Source organism: Haliotis rubra, unplaced genomic scaffold (assembly GCF_003918875.1).
Source record: "Haliotis rubra isolate DU_JTF1 unplaced genomic scaffold, ASM391887v1 Scf366, whole genome shotgun sequence".
NCBI classification, from domain to species: Eukaryota; Metazoa; Mollusca; class Gastropoda; order Lepetellida; family Haliotidae; genus Haliotis; species Haliotis rubra.
The window spans coordinates 351,670-369,974 of record NW_025767042.1 but is presented as its reverse complement, the minus strand read 5'-3'; the positions used below and the strand labels follow the sequence as shown (position 1 = coordinate 369,974).

Below are 18,305 nucleotides of genomic sequence, written 5' to 3'. Positions count from 1 at the left end.
GTTGCTTAGAGGTGAATGTGATCACCATCACTGTGTTAGCTTCCACAATCACTGCTCTTGTATTACACTGCTTCTGGTTTTGTACAGCCACTCTATTTTGCATTGATTTGTATTGATTTGTGAATTTAGTTAATTTGTGAATACAATTGTTAATTATATCACATTTCTTCGTTGTTTGTTGGTTTCAGACCTATTATTATATGATATTTATATAGCGCACATATCCAGGCAACTAGTGCTTGCTCAAGGCGCTGGTTTTTTTTTTCCCTCGATCATTGGATGTCAGTCTCAACGGCACATCGTGTTATCAATCTCAACACCCTGGGGAGCATACAACTCTTGCAGCCACTAGGCGCACGAAGTTATTGTGGCCTTCTCACCCTAACGAGGTACCCATTCACAGCTGGGTGGACTGGGACACATAGTCACAGTACTTTGTCCAAGCTCACTGCACGTTTGCACGTATTCATGTGGCCACCATCTGGTCATATACCAACGGATTCGTGGGTTCTTTTAAGTGCACAGGGATGTGTACTGTACACTAGGGGTTGTGACAACACTGAAAGAGTTTGCACAGAAAGTTGACTCCGAGGTTTTTAACACCCGGTCACAGGTGGGCTCGATCCCGACACCTCAAGCTCGCTGGATCACTAGCCTGGCACCTTAGCCAGCTCGCCCACCGCGCCCCTAGTTCTTATACGGATAGATTCACGGTTTGCGTTTTAGTTTCAACTTGGGAATCAACATGCTACAAGTGTGTGAAACAGTATAGCACTCCAACCGAGTATTTTGCCTTCCTTGAAGTCAGCTTTTCTTAAAACTGAAACCGGTCACTTCCCACTCGCAATCGCCAAAATGTGATTCTTAAACAAAATATCAAAATAAACTGTCGACTTTGCAATGAATTTACAGAGACTGTCCAACCCCTTGTCAGCGGATGCCCTTCCTTGGCATAAACAGCATATCTTAAACGGCATGATGCATGGCTCGTTGCTTCTACTATCGTCTTCGCTATGCCTGTGACTCTGACGTCCATTCATGGTACGACCCTGAACATGTCCAGGGCGTCATGGAAAATGACAGCTATACAGTTCTTTGGAATAGGCCCATATACAGCCTGAGAAGAATTCCAGCCAACAAACCTGATCTCGTCCTTTTTGATAAAGCCCATGATAATATTTATATCATTGAATTTTCTGTCCCTTTTGACAGCAACATGATTGGCAAGATTCAGGAAAAGCATGCTAAGTATGCGGACCTCGATTTTGAAATGTCTCGCTTGCATCCAAAGTACACTGTCGTCAGTCTCCCCATTGTTCTCGGTGCCCTTGGTTTGGTACCTATGGTCGTGGCGCAGACTGAATTAGCTGAGACTGTTCAACACCTTGTCAGTGGATGTCCTTCCTCTGCACAAACCGCATATCTTATACGACGTACTGACATGGCTCGTTGCTTTTGCTTGCCCCAGCGGTCCCCCATGGTACGACCCTGAACCTACCCATATCATCGTGATAATTGATGCCTTCAAACCTCTTTGGATAAGGCCAAAATACAGCCTAAGAAAGTGTCCTGCCAACAAGCCATATGAAGCCAATACATTTATTTATGTTATTGCATTTTCTGTCCCTTTTGACAGCAATGTGAGTGGCAAGATTCAGGAAAAGCATGAAAGACATGCGCATTTCGCCTTTGTTCCGCTAGCATCCCATGTACACTGTTGTCAGCCTCCAGGTTGTTCTGGATGCCCTCGGTTTGGTCCCTTCTGATCTTTTGATGTACATCAGGAGTATATCCGGGATCTTCCCTGGGAGCACAGCTCTTCTGACAATTGGGACGTGCATCATGCTGCGTATCCTGCCATACTGACCCTAAAAAGAAAGCAATATCCGAGAAAGCTGATGGAAGTCTAGAATATGTGGCAAGTCTGGATTTACTCTGAAAGTGAAGAAAATCTCTGGGCTCCTTTTCATTATATTTTATGATTGTTTTTTTATGAACCGTTATTTGTGTAAAACATGTTCATTTTAGAGATGTTAGTCTAAATGCTGCGGTGTTTGAGAATCTTCAACATTTTTGGTAGGTTCGACTAGACAGTTCTTCCTGGAAGAAGTCCGATCGTTATCTAAGCTGTGTTTAGAAGGAGCAGGGGTAAAAGATGATGAGACTTACCAGTCTGACTTTGCCAGTATCACCCGAACTTTCTGTACTGCATTTTGTTATCCTCATGTCTAAGAACCAGCTTAAGTCCACACATCTTGAGTGAGCAAAAAGCAATAGGATGACCACAAATTCCACGAGTAAATGGCAACTTAATGTACACATACCTGATAGAACAGAATATCCGCGACCAGCCATTAAAATTGTACAGTGAACGAACTTGTTCTCCTCAGGTATTTAATGAAGGGCTGCACAACTCTAACTTGAGATGTATTCTCAGGGGCAGATGCTGGCTTTGGAATCCATTTCTGTTGGACGAGGAATATGTCAGGGCGAATCCTTTGGTCCTTTGCTTTCTGTTTGCCATCAAATTTGTAAGGTGTTTTCCTTTAAAAACTAGGTATGATTAACGTGAAGATTCTTCATGACAGAATTATATCGTGCATTTTGCACACATTTATATATCCGAAGATCCTCTTTTGAGGCATGTCAAAGCATGATGAAAATAAAAGATTCCAGAATTTACGTAAACGAGCCAATGATGTTGGACAGATGTCAGGGTTTATTGTGTAGGTGGTTCAGTACTGCTGAGTACATAGTGTCAAGCAAGCCAAGTGCCATATCAAACCGGCTGCAGCATAGACTCAGTTTCACAAATGACAGCTCTGTGAACAACTACTGCACCGTTTTCATGTGTAGTGTGTTGAGGAGAAGAGCAGCCCTGCCGAGGCCTTCGTTTGGATGGAGTCGCCTGGTTGCTCAAAAACAGTCACTTCTCAATTGTAACCGTCAATTCTCTGATTTCGTATCAAAGTGTAAGTATAAAATGTAGATTATGTAATGAATTTAACACCTTGTCGGTAGATGCTCAGCGCTGGCGCAATCACAATCTCTTTATCGACATGATGGCGTGGTTTGGTCTTTTATTACCGTCTTCACAATGCTTGTGATTTTGACTGAAAGGTCCATCCATAGCGGACCTCGAATAGCGTCATGTAAGATCACAGTTATGTAATTCTTTGGAATAGGCCAGTATATGGCCTCAGACGTATCCAAGCCTACAAACATGACCTTGTCCTTTTTGATAAAAAACTATGAAATTATTGATATAATGGATATATTTTGGTCTCTTCTGAACACAAATGTTTAGCAATTGAAAAACATGGCAATATGCGTCCCTCACTTACGAAATATCATGCTAACATCGTAAGTACCATGCTGTCCGATTCTCCATTGTTCTTGGTGCCTTAGGGCGGTGGGGTAGCCTAGTGGCTTGTCTCGCTGAAGATCCGGGTTCGATTGGCCACATGGGTACAATGTGTGAAGCCCATTTCTGGTGTCCCCCGCCGTGATATTGCTGGAATTTTGCTGAAAGCGGCGTAAAACTAAAGTCACTCAATCTGGGTACTGCAGGAGACTGTAGTGAAAGAGTCTCCATATCCTCGAAAATGGTCTTGGTGGGTTACGCTTCCATGAAGTTCCATTCGCTGTCTGGGCTGCAGGGCTACCGGAGCTAACAACCGGAACTTTGCCAACATCACCCGCATCTGTACTACATTAATTGATCTTAATCTGTAAATTATACTACTACTTGATATTTGCTGAAAGCTGAGTTCATTGTATGATTCCTACTTCATCATAAGGATGTGGTTAACTTTCAAATAGTGATACAAGACACTTGATATGGATGTGCAACTTCTTTATTATTTACACACGACGTCTCTGGGCTAATACTTGCCCCTTCATTAGGTGTCACGAAATAGTGATGACAACAGGTTATTGCTGGAAGGTAAGCGTATACCGTCACAAACACATGCAAAGTCAAGTCAATTAGACACCACAAGAAAGCACGTATAAGTACGATACACATCAAACGGGGACCACAGCTTGAATATTCTCTGTTTAGCTGGAAAATATACTAGCCACATAAAGAAACTGTGCATTGTCAAAATATTATCCAAGTTGATAAGTACGATAACAATGTCAAAGGTACATATAAACTTTAATGGAGGGATAATGAGACCATAACAAGTCGGGAGAATTTCAATTGAAAAGTCAATCACAATGACGTCACGAGTCCACAAGCGGGACAGGGGTCAAACGACCATGTCATAAGCTCAATAACGGGTATGTCCACCATCGGCATTGAGAACAGCAGTGCATCGACGAGGCATAGAGCCTATCAAACGTGCAAGGAAGGCTTGTGGGATGTCACGCCAGATTCTCTCAAGTTCTGTTGCAAGGTCAAGGACGTTATCTGGCGGATGAGGAAGAGGGCGTAGACGTCGATCCATCTCGTCCCAAACATGCTCTATCGGGGAGAGATCCAGGGAATTTGCAGGCCAAGGCAGTAAGTCAACGTTGTGGTGTTGCAAGAAATCCATAGCAACACTTGCCGTATGAGGGCGGGCATTGTCCTGTTGGAATGTTAACCCAGCGCCATGACGTTGCAGAAAAGGAATTGCCACAGGTCGAAGAATCTGATCCCTGTAGCCCACACCACTTAAGTTGCCCTGAACAATCACCAAAGGAGTTCTTTGGCGTGCTGTTATTCTTCCCCAGATCATCACGGAACCACCACCAAAGCGATTCCTCTCCAAGACACAGGCCTGTGCATAACGTTCTCCCACGCGTCTATAGGCACTTTGACGTCCATCACTATGGGAAATGTTAAATCTGGACTCATCTGTAAAAACAACGTTTCTCCACCAAAACAAGGGTCTGCGGACATGATTTCGGCACCACATTTGGCGAGCTTGTCGATGACGTTGTGCCAGGATAGGCCGTATGGCGGGCCGTCGTGGTCTGATCCCGTGATGACGTAAGCGTTGTCGAACTGTGTTCGGGTGGGATGGTTCAGGCAGTCATCACTGCAGTCTGAAACCCGTGGCGAAGATTGGTCACTCTTATCCATATGTCCTGTCTTGGCGTTGTTACACGTGGACGTCCAGAACGTAGCCGACGTCAAATTGTGTTTTGGTAGCGTCTCACCAGTGCAGAAATGGTGTTCCGGTTGCAGTGGAAATGTGCAGCCACTTGTCGTTGAGACATTCCCCCACGGACAATCCCAATGGCCTCATGACGTTGTGCAGACGTGAGCCTTGGCATGCTATGCGTTTCAATAGCCGTTTAATTTTTTTTTGAACGATCGCAAGGGCAGGGGTTGAGCTTTCCAAAGTGACAGTATTGTGTGGCATTCATTTGCTCTGTTTCTCTTTCCCGGAATGCACGTGCAACAACGTATTGCACGTCTCAAGGACGAACCCACTGACGTCACGGAACGTGGCACGTGCATGCATGCTGGATACATGTCACTAATCTCTAAGTTTGAATTCTTATGTGTCTACACAGGTTTGATAAATTTAGATTTTAAATTTTTGTATGCACAGTTTCTTTATGTGCCTAGTATATATAAACTAACAGCTACAGTGACAACGTGACGCATTGACGAACACATGTACAAGAACTGCGCGTTCACCCTGTGAAAACAGATTGTTCCGTTACACGCGGAACACTTCCAGGACCATAACGCAATGTTCACACATTGTCTGTAAGTTTGGTAAGCAGTGATTTACAATCGACTTCAACAAAGACAATGCTGTTGGTGGTGTTCGTCAGTCAAGCCCAGCGTCAACATAGTGTCGCGACACGGGGTTACCGCACTGGCGACTGGAGGCGACTGAAGACGACTGAAGCAGTTGAGCATCAACTATACATCCGTGATGACGGAGGGAAGGGTTTCGTGGCACCCACAAAGTCAGTCGTGTTCTTTTAGTATTATAGGACAAATTGAAATATGCTCAGAGCTAAATTTCATAAGAAGTTATAAGTTTAATGATAACAGAAAATGATAATTATCATGTGCTATATGTGGGCAGGTTCACAGATCATGCAGTGTCATGTGAGTGTGTGTGCGCGCGCGTAAAATGTAACTGCGAAGCGTAATTTTTCTTTATCAAAGACTCTGGTGAAATATAGTCTACAATTTGCTCAGGCCGACTTCACGCTTTTATCTATCTCTAAAGTTCAATAAATTAAATATATCATGTTAAGATGAAGACATATAAAATCGCGTTTAATAAATATACAAATGAATGAATGAATGAATAATAAATAAATCTTGAATATTTTATACAAAACTTTATCTGTGAAATTATTGTCCTAATTTTGCAAAAGGTACAATCTATCTAATATGATTTGATAAAGGATCTGTAGTCTATAGTTTCTTTTATTTGATATTCCTCTAAACTACACAAATTTCACTGAATGTCTTATAATATTCACATTTCACTATCCGATATAAATATTTAGAAAATGAATATCCCCTATCCGAGACTGCCAGTCCTACTAAGACAGATTCACATCTAAAGATTGATCATGCAGCTAATCCTTATCATCAAAGCTGGAGACATGTGGTCCTCGAAGCGTTGATCCGGTTATGTGCATTCTCTGGAATCTGTCCTCTAATCTCCAAGCCTCCGCGCTCTGTGATGCTAAGCGATAACAATCAATACTAACTGTTGTTGTTTGTGCCGGATTTAGTACTTGGCGGTGCTCTTTACGACAACCCCCTACTTCCGGTTGTCGTTATCTATGGCCGCAGATGAACCAGTGACGTCACCACGGAGTCAGCAATAAGGCTGCTAGTGGCAGATGGTACATAACGTTTGTGGGTTAACGCGTAGTTGGTATATTCAACTTGTAAATACCTTGGTTGATATACATCACCACAGAAGCTAAATACATTGTATATAGGATATAGTTAAACTGTAATGTTGGCGAAATTTGGGGTCGTTTGAATATTAATTACACTGGCAATTTAGCTTGAAATATTTCCTATGCTCTAGTGAAACATGAATTTTATGCAATACTTGGTGAAACTTGAAATATATGCCATATGTCGTGAGTGAAGTGTCCTCTGTATTGTGAAACATGCAACACATCCTGTACATGGTGAAATCTCTGAAATTGCTGTTTATGGCGAAACCTTGTTGAGCCAATATCATTTGCTCTACCAAATTTCATGATTTATATATTTTTTTAGGTTCACAGTTATATGCTTATAATTGGGTCAGGGGGCGTTTGGGTAGTCTAGTGGTTAAAGCGTTCTCTCGTCACGCCGAAGACCCGGGTTCGATTCCCTATATGGTTACAATGTGTGAAGCAAATTTCTGGTGTTCTCCGCCGTTGCTCGAATATTGCTAAAAGCGGCGTAAAACCATACTCGCTCACTATAGTTGTATCATATATAGACAAATTACAAATTTCTTTCTATACTACCCATCAAAAGTTTAGACTCACTTAAAGCACTCACTATAATATGTGGTTACATCGAAGATGAACTTCTCCACTAACTTAGGGGAACCAACTGCAAACCTTATTCAGATGAATTACATGAGGATCATGCATTAAATTGCTGAAAAGCATGTGCAAATATCGTGCATGTGAACAGCGGCGTTTTGGTGTGACGTTTTGTTAAGAATTCACCATTTTTACTGAGTTTCATCATTTACTGAACTCATGGCAATAAGCTTTTCAACATTACGAATTTGTTTTACAATACATCAGTTCATGTGTAAACAGTACCTTTAAACAGTATGGAATATTTTGCAAAATCTAGTTTAGAACAGTTGACTGAGGTAAGTGGCTACATGCAGACTAGTGAGTCTAAACTTTTGATGGGTAGTATATGTTAAGCATAGCTACTCTCCGACAAAAACAGGTGCCATTGTACGATTCATGTATCAGTATATATAAGCATTAAGCATCAAGTTTATAAATGACTTCTATCTACTCATGTAAACTCTAAATGTACTACAGGCCTGTGGCCTTTTTAAGTACTGAAATAAAGATTGATTGATATAAGCATGTATTTATGACATAATTATATGCCATTGAAGTTTCGAATTGTAAAATCTTTACTACCGCTTTGAATCTTGTATCCTTGATCAAAAATAATTTGTGTGTGTTTCTCTCTCTCTCTCTCACACACACACACGCACTCACCCACACATTTATAAAAAAACAACCTATTAGCCCTACGTTAATTAATTCCATGTATCAAAACCTAATAATGCCTTCTACTCTAAAAACTGTTTATATCAAACAATTTGAGCTCTGGTAACTCTTTATATCAAACAACTTGATTTCAATAACTATTTATATTAAATAACTTGAACTCCATTCAAATTATTTGGTCTCCATTAACTGTTTATATCGAACAACTTGACCTCTGTCAACATTGTATGTCAAATAATCTGAAATCATTTAACTCCATTAAAAGAATTTCAAGATGTATACGCCTACGTAGTTCAGTTTATCACGCAATTTAACACTGTACCGACGCTGTACCACGGGAGACGCACGCAGAAAGGTATGTTTGTGTGCGATAGACAACGGCCACGAGATGTTTATTTCATATTTACATCAAGTATAGTACCGACATGTTAAAAACACAAGTATAGTAGTCGACGACTAGGTACAGCGCTACTCAGGGGACAGGGGTGGTGGGGTAGCGTAGTGGTTAAAGCGTTCGTTCGTCACGCCGAAGACCCGGGTTCGATTCCCCACATGGGTAAAATATGTGAAGCCCATTTCTGGTGTCCCCCGCCGTAATATAGCTGTAGTATTGCTAAAAGCGGCGTAAAACTAAACTTACTCACTCAATCACTCACTCAGGGGACAACTCACTATTCGATCAGCAATAGTGTCGTCCTGTTAATGACGTCATCAAGTTACAAGCGTAAGTCATAATGTGAAAATAGATCCAATTCTTCATTATGGAACAATTTAAAAAATAAATAAACTCAACATATTTCTTCATTGGTCTTTTCGATTTGACGCCTAGCTGTTTTATGTCTCTGTATACAGAATAACTCGAACTATATGTTTGTGTACGTATCTCGAATAGGGGGCGGTGGGGTAGCCTAGTGGTTAAAGCGTTCGCTTGTCACGCTGAAGACCCGGGTTCGATTACCCACATGGGTACATTTTGTGAAGCCCATTTCTGGTGTCCCCCGCCGTGATATTGCTGGAATATTGCTAAAAGCGGCGTAAAACCACACTCAATCCAATTATCTCGAATAACAGACATCCATTACTCATGCATGGTATTAGCTGAACTCCAATAACTTGATTAATCGGAAAACGCGAGCTAATGAATCTTAATAACACTGTGGTATCATGCAACTCCGCTTGTCTCGAAATACGAGCATATTAATGTGTTTTAATGAATCACGAGTAGCCATGTTTCACAGTATATTACATTATATCCTATTTAGCATTTACCAGAAACTGATGAGAAACCCACGACTTAAATCAACCTGGTTTCCGCCCTCCTATTTCACTGTCAGGAAAACAGTGAGTGAGTGAGTATGGTTTTACGCCGCTCTTAGCAATATTCCAGCAATATCACGGCGGGGAACACCAGAAATGGGCTTCACACATTGTACCCATGTGGGGAATCGAACCCGGGTCTTCTGCGTGACGAGCGGACGGTTTCACCACTGGGCTACCCCACCGCCCCCGATGCTAATGTATTTAATACGGGTGTAATAGTTGTGTTTTGGGACCTTGTATGTTATGTTTTCAAAGTGGTAACGTTCTGGGCCTTGATTCTCGAATCTCTTAGCTCTAAGATAGTCGTAAGTGCCAAACATTAACATTAACTTACAACTATCTTAGCGCTAAAAGATCTTCGAAAATCTAGGCCCTGATATGTGGAAGAGCGCTGGCTGAGTGGGTTAGGCGGCTGACTGTGTGTGGTGGCGATTAGGTGCCTGACTCTTGTGGTGTGGGTTCGCATCACGGATAGGACTGAACCCAACAAAAGTACTAGAATCTGTACTTTACTGAGAAAGTTTAATCCCAAATACAACATATGTTACATTTAACCACTTTCTAAATGGCACTGTGTATTCCTAGTTTTGGTATCGTTTGCAGTTATTTGTTCAAATCCAACTTTCAAGTATATACTTTCTCTTGCCGGTATTTTATAAGTTTTGATTCCACGTGATGTATTTCCTTGAAACTTTAAATGATGCGGAGGATGATGAAATTTGTTTCCTTATCCTGTGTCATCATGTAGACACACAACCAATCGCCATGACTGGAGTCGAGATGAACAATCATTTAGTTTCATATTGTTGAGTCACTCCAGATTTCTGTATCCCATACACAAGTCCCACGCTAATGTCATGGCCAGATCCCTAGTTGATCAATCTCCAACAGGATTTTTTCAAGTGTTCTCTCCTTTTGATTTGAGTATTCGGATGTTCCGATGAAATCATCCAGTGCTCGTACCGATTAGGGCCAGCATGCTTCAGGTACAGATGTATAAATATGTTCTGAATTCTCTTCGAACAAACGAATAAAGTTAGTCAGATTTTGTCTGTTACTGAATGAATCCGTTGGATTGTAATTCCGCTTTAACAGCATGCCACTTACAGTAGCGAATCAAATTGTGGAAGTTAAGCCTGAGTGATATGGTTCTCTGAGGTTTCCTGCGATCGTGAAGCCCAAGTACAATGGTATGGAGCCGACAAACCTAGAACTGTTCAAGACCAGTGAAGATCCGGGGTAGAATAGGTCTTCAGCAACCCATGTGCTTGCCATAAAAGGCGACTATGCTTGTCGTAAGAGGCGACTGACGGGATCGGGTGGTCAGTTTCGCTGACTTAGTTGGCACATGTCATCGTTTCCCAATTGCGCAGATCGATGCTCATGGTGTTGATCACTGGATTGTCTGGTCCAGACTCGATTATTTACAGACCGCCGCCATATAACTGGGATATTGCTGAGTGCGTCGTAAAACTAAACTCACTCACTCACTCACTAGAACTGTTCAAACCCATGATCACAATTTTCGGACGTCATTTGACGCACCTAGGGTTCCCAACCATGACCTCTTGAACGAGGATGTAGCCTCTAGACTACCCCACCTCCCCAAGTCAGTTAAAGCATGTCAATATAACTTTATAAATATATACTACCTATCAAAAGTTTAGACTCACTAGTGTACATGTAGCCACTTACTTCAGTCAACTGATCTAAACTAGATTTTGCAAAATATTCTATACAGTTTAAGGGTACTGTTTACACATGAACTGATGTATTGTAAAACAAATTCGCAACGTTGAAAAGCTTATTGTCACGAGTTCAATAAATAATACAACTCATTTAAAATTGGTGAATTCTTAACTAAACTTTACACCAAAACGCAGCTGTTCACATGCAGGATACTTGCACATGCATTTCAGCAATTTGATGCACGATCCTGGTGCAATTCATCTGCATAAGGTTTGCAGTTGGTTCCCCTAAGTTAGTGGTGAAATTCATCTTCGATGTAACCACATATTATAGTGAGTGTTTTAAGTGAGTCTAAACTTTTGATGGGTATATATCCCTTTGTGTCAGGCTAACAAAGACTGGAATGAGTGATTGATGATATGCGATTGAGGTTGGCAGTCATTCTAACCAGTGGACAGTCAATGCATTGAGACTATATCAAGCATTTCAAAGATGGCGACACAACCATGTTTACAAGAAAGGCTGATTCTACCAAAGGCATTCATTTGGAAGATGTGTTGCTTCTTTTCCAGTGTAACACTGACCCCCTATTTGTCACACACATTGTATCATACCAGGATAACATTGTGTAACAATGATCCGCTATTTGTCACACATTGTATCATACCATTGTATCATACCAGGATAATCATTAGTGTAACAATGATCCGCTATTTGTCACACATTGTATCATACCAGGATAGTATCGTGTAACAATGATCCGCTATTTGTCACACACATTGTATCATACCAGGATAGTATCGTGTAACAATGATCCGCTATTTGTCACACATTGTATCATACCAGGATAGTATCGTGTAACAATGATCCGCTATTTGTCACACATTGTATCATACCAGGATAGTATCGTGTAACAATGATCCGCTATTTGTCACACATTGTATCATACCAGGATAGTATCGTGTAACAATGATCCGCTATTTGTCACACATTGTATCATACCAGGATAGTATCGTGTAACAATGATCCGCTATTTGTCACACACATTGTATCATACCAGGATAGTATCGTCGTCACACATTGTATCATACCAGGATAGTATCGTGTAACAATGATCCGCTATTTGTCACACACATTGTATCATACCAGGATAGTATCGTGTAACAATGTAACAATGATCCGCTATTTGTCACACATTGTATCATCATACCAGGATTTGTCACACATTGTATCATATCGTGTAACAATTGATCATACGGATAGTATCTATTTGATAGTATCGTGTAACAATGATCTATTTGTCACATTGTATCATACCAGGATAGTATCGTGTAACAATGATCCGCTATTTGTCACAACATACCAGGATAGTATCGTGTAACAATGATCATACGCCATTTGGATACCAGTAGTATCGTGTAACAATGATCCGCTATTTGTCACACATTGTATCATACCAGGATAGTATCGTGTAACAATGATCCGCTATTTGTCACACACATTGTATCATACCAGGATAGTATCGTGTAACAATGATCCGCTATTTGACATACACATAATATATCACACCAAGATAATATCGTGTAACACTGATCCCCTATTTGACATACACATAATATATCACACCAAGACATACACATAATATATCATACCAGGATAATATCGTGTAACACTGACCCCCTATTTGACATACACATACTACATGTATATCATACCAGGATAACATCGTGTAACACTGACCCCCTATTTGCCATACACATAATATATCATACCAGGATAATATCGTGTAACACTGACCCCCTATTTGACATACACATAATATATCATACCAGGATAATATCGTGTAACACTGACCCCCCATGTGACATACACATAATATATCATACCAGGATAATGTCGTGTATCGTTGATCTCCTATTTGACATACACATAATATATCATACCAGGATAATATCGTGTATCGTTGATCTCCTATTTGACATACACATGATATTCTATCATACCATGATAGTAACGGGGAACATTCGTTGATCCTTCCGTCCTCAGTATTTTACGTCCAGAGTGTAATTAATGTATTTATTTTTATTTATTTATATATATTTATATAGCGCCAATATCCAGATCACCTGCTCAAAGGCGTTTTGTTTTTCCCTCGATCATTGGATGTCAATCTCAAACGGCACACTGTATTATCAATCTCAACTCCCTGGGGATCATACAGCTCTTGCAGCAAATAGACGCACCGAGTTAATGTGGCTTTCCCATCCTTACGAGGTACCCATTCACAGCTGGGTGGACTGGGACACGTAGTCACAGTACTTTGTCCAAGTTTACTAAATGTTGCTGTACCCGCAACTAGGTGTTTTCAAGTTATCATGTGGCCACCATCTGGTCATATACCAACGGATACACGACACTATATACGTTTCTGTAAATAGTTTGTTTGTTCTATAATCTTCACTTACATATGTTTAACACCCTATATATGCTTTCTATATGGACAATAATGTTTCGGAATATGCGGCGATTTCAAAGAAACAAAGTGTTAAGAGAGTTTTGTTTGCGTATCGCTGTATCAATAAATGCAAGGCATTTCTATTAGTAGATGGCGAGTGGGAAAATCAGTTATTACTTTGCATTTGGACATGTGAAAAGAATGTCACCCAATAGATTACAGACTTCAGATAATAATGTTTGGTCGGCCATTCACTCACTCACTCACAGTCTTTTGGACTAACTACAAGAACACTAGGTATGTAACTATATTCTGATCCTTCTGTTTCTAACAGTCAATCATAAATGGTTCACACAAAAACACAGCCATTTCACTATCATGTACTTCATTTTTCTCCTTTTGGATAGGATATTGTTTATCTTTCCGTGGGTGAGTGAGTTTAGGTTTACGACGCTTTTAGTAATATTCCAGCAATATCACTCACTCACTCACTCACTCACTCACTGTGAAGTCCATCATACTCGTCACCACCTTAATCACCCCGGGTGCCGCTCTACGCCCGCCTAGTCCCGACTTAGCTTGGCCTACCCCTCCCCCATGGGTGCACGGCCGTGTGTGGCGATTGGTCCAGTTTTCCTGTCAGTCACTCAGGATCATTTCCTTTGCCTGTATTGTCGTGATAAGTCTTACTTCCGCCATCGCGACCGCTCGCTCCACGCTTGCGACCTTCTTGCGGGCCGTTCATGTCCCACACCACCGGCTAATTTGTTACCCATCTACAGTGACGGTTCGCTCTCCCTCGAGGCTTGCCACATTCACACCACTTTAACTCTGCTCAAAACAAAAATGGTAAGTCTGAGGTTAAGGTGCTTAAAGCAAGACGACCAACTGTTGCTTTGGCGCTGTGACAGTTGTAATATGAAGTGGCGCTTGCATTATTTCCCGATGGAACTCTCATACGTAGGAAATGAGAAATTACACTGGCTCACGGCAGGCTGTTATCGAGCACTTCCTAAAGGGAACTCGACAGACGATACAACCCCACACCAGTGCGAAGTCTCCCGATTCCAGCACATGTTGGCTCCGGAGTCGACGCATTGCCCACACATTTGTTTACAATATTTCTAGCCATTATTCTCGAAGTTCAGAAAGTGGACAAAGTTCCAGCACCCGCCTCGTATTGGGAATCAACACAGGCGGGGTTTTACCGAGTATTTTCTTTTCCTGTGTTGAATTACTATAGGTTTGTGTCTTTCAGGATGTCCCACTGGCCGGAGGAGGGGCTGCCCAATTGCAGGACACAGTCCAGGGGGACACTGACCACTTCAGCGCGGAATCAAGCAGGCTTGGACCCTCTCCGTACCAAGATAGCCTTGGCGTAGCTGACCCCCACGCTTCCCATCTTGTCCTCCCCCCTGTGACAGTCCCGACCCCACAGCATCTGCCTCTGCATCAGGGGGTTGAAACCCAGGCACACATGGGTGTGTCTCCTCTAGACAACAGGTCCTCGCCTATTAAGACAGAACCGGACTTGTCCAACAGAGAAACATGGACGTCGTATGCTTCTGCTGTTTGTGACGTTACCGATTCAGCATCTTTGACGATGAAGTCTGCGTTTGATCCTCCACCCCAGTATTCAGAACCTCAGATCTCGGTTTTCTCTTCAATCAACCATCCCGTGAGGTCGCCACACCTTATAGACCCAATGATGCCACAGCCCCAGGACGGGGAGGACTTACCCCCTATGACAACACAGGTCTGGTACATCAGACCCCCTCTCCAAGCCTGTATGCGGGATTCAGGGCTAACAAGCTGGAAGAACCCCACAACTTGTCACGGGCTCGGGTGTCTCCAGACCCCAATACGCATCATCATCAGCATCAGCAACAACATCATCATCAACAGCACCAACATCAACAACAACAACAGCACCAACATCAGCAGCAGCAACAGCAACAGCACGACAAAAAAGTTATCGTTCCTGCAGGTGAGACAATGTTTATCTTCTCCCTTGGTGATGTACCGCCACCAGTCCAAAACAGCTTACCGTAGAGTATCAACTGAAATAGTGCGATCAAAATAACTGTATGAGTATGACCCAATAATTATCCCGATGAATTGAATCCAACATACGATTAATCAAAGCTAAGTTCACAAATCAAACCAACATCGCATAATTTCGAATTTCAATTTCATTACGCCACAGTCTGTACTATCTTGACATTTCCAAAACGACGGCACAACAACTTCACGAACTATCAACAAATTAAAATAATTAAAAAATAAAACTTTAGTGGTTCGTGGTAATCAAAGAGAAAACTGACTCGAGACACAATTCAGTAACCTATATTCAATCATTAAAATTATGACCGTGAAATATGACAAGCAAAAACTTTATCTTTTTTAATTCCGCGAACATTTGTAACTGTTATGTGTAACCTAGTCATATTCATGAACAAAACGTAATATCATGAACATCTAAATTACTTCATATCATTATTAAGATTATAAACTGCAATTGCTTCATCTTAACACTTCGTTTTTTCTACTCTTTTGCGATACATTCATTGTAAAAATAAGTGAAATAAATACGAACTAATTATATACGTATAACTGATCACCATGTTGATGTGAATAATATGATCTCAAATAAGACAAATGATATGATATAGATGGTTTAAAATTGAAAAACTTAGTGAAATAAATTGGAACTAATTATATACGTATAATTGGAACTAATTATATACGTATAATTGATCATCATGTTGATGTGAATAATATGATCTCAAATAAGACAAATGATATGATATAGATGGTTTAAAATTGAAAAACTTAGTGAAATAAATTGGAACTAATTATATACGTATAATTGGAACTAATTATATATGATTAATTGATCATCATGTTGATGTGAATAATATGATCTCAAATACGACAAATGATATGATATAGATGGTTTAAAATTGAAAAACTTAGTGAAATAAATTGGAACTAATTATATACGTATAATTGGAACTAATTATATATGATTAATTGATCATCATGTTGATGTGAATAATATGATATCAAATTAAGACAAATGATATGATATAGATTCTTTAATAGAATACACACATATTTGGAACTCGGCGCTATATAAATAGATTACAATGATTATAATGATATTTCAGTGAGGGAATTTTGAAGGATGGGTAATGTATTTTTCTAGGACAGAGCCACATGTGTAGACAGAGTAAGAGAACTGGACTGAAAGCCTCAGCCATATGTACACATGTTATAATGCCATCTCTCTGACGGCATATTGAATCCATCATCTACTGGATATAAAACTATTGTTAGCGAAACAATGAGATGTCTATCATTTGCCTGTGGGCAGATGAAGCAAAGCCTTGGAGAAGAACTGTTTATTTCTCCTCATTTCAACATGGTTGAAACTTTGTACTGGATTAACACAAGCCGGCGTGTATTAGCAAAGTACTTATTTCCTGTGTTCGTCCAACTAAGGAATATAGGTCACTTTTTGCCACTTTACCACATCATCATTTTCTCAAACTAAAACTCGGTGAAAACCAATAATTACTGGTGCACTCTGGCTCGTATTACCGCGTTATTAGGAAGAATTAAAATTATATGCAAGTACATTACTATTAAACAAGCATATACATATACTTATTCGAAGCATACTTTGATAAAATGATACAGCTCAATTTTTCACGAAATGTTGTGATTGTATATGTGTGGAGGATACATTCCGTCTGTCAGAGCATATCTACATGTATTTATTGTTGCAGGGAAATTTGAATATTTTCGTTTCGTTTGTTTATTATGACGTGACATACAAATTGTTAAGTTCCTTTCCTCTGACAGGGATACAAGCGTAAATAAACCGAATGCAGTAACGGTTTATGCAGAATGTAAACTGAATACACAGCGGAATATTTGATCTTGTGGAAGATTATAAAATACGTTGGAGATATATCCTTCTTATCCATAATGTACATAACTATGTAGATGCAGAATTAATTTTGTTTTCTATGAAAATGTGGATGCGTTCAAACATGAAGTACAATATATAAACTTTTCAAAACCACGACCTAAGGTAACGTGTGGTTTATATAATCCCACCATCAAATGATATAATTGCTTTCGATTTTAAAGATATAATTTCTGGAAACTGATTATGTTCAAGAAAATAGCTATTTGAAGATATGAAAAACGATATTACATAATATTATATGACAACGCTTGAAACTTTATACTTATACTTCTGATTACTAGTACAAACTATTGTTAAGATACAGTCACAGATTGCGAAGAGGTCATGTGATTCAATCACAAGTTTCGTACCGTTTTTAAACCGTACATAATTACCTCATTTTTAAAATAACCCTTTATACTTAAAATCAGTATAGAGATGGTTTTGAAAATGTCACAGGAAAAGGACTCATGACGTCACTTTATAAACATACATCCATTGCTTGAAGAAAAATTCAATTACGTTTAAGCAATTATAATGTCTTGAAGAATATCTTTTACAAAATTATCTGTTTTTTAAAATGAAGTGTGCACTGGACGAGGTAACAGAAACACACTCTTTTGAATCGCTGAAATGTATTTCCCAATACTTAAGAAGGTTTGTATTCGTATTTGTTCAAAGATGAGGAAC

General features: G+C 40.2%; 1 protein-coding gene across 1 annotated transcript in view; it reads left to right on the top strand.

Moving 5' to 3' along the window:
• The first annotated feature begins 14,344 nt into the window (after positions 1-14,344).
• LOC124285682 (transcriptional regulator ERG homolog) overlaps positions 14,345-18,305 on the top strand; it is a 56,996-nt gene continuing 53,035 nt past the window's right edge. The window contains exons 1-2 of the mRNA XM_046721953.1: positions 14,345-14,488; positions 14,898-15,626. The gene's annotated coding sequence lies outside the window, so the exon portion shown is untranslated. The remainder of the gene's footprint in view (positions 14,489-14,897; positions 15,627-18,305) is intronic.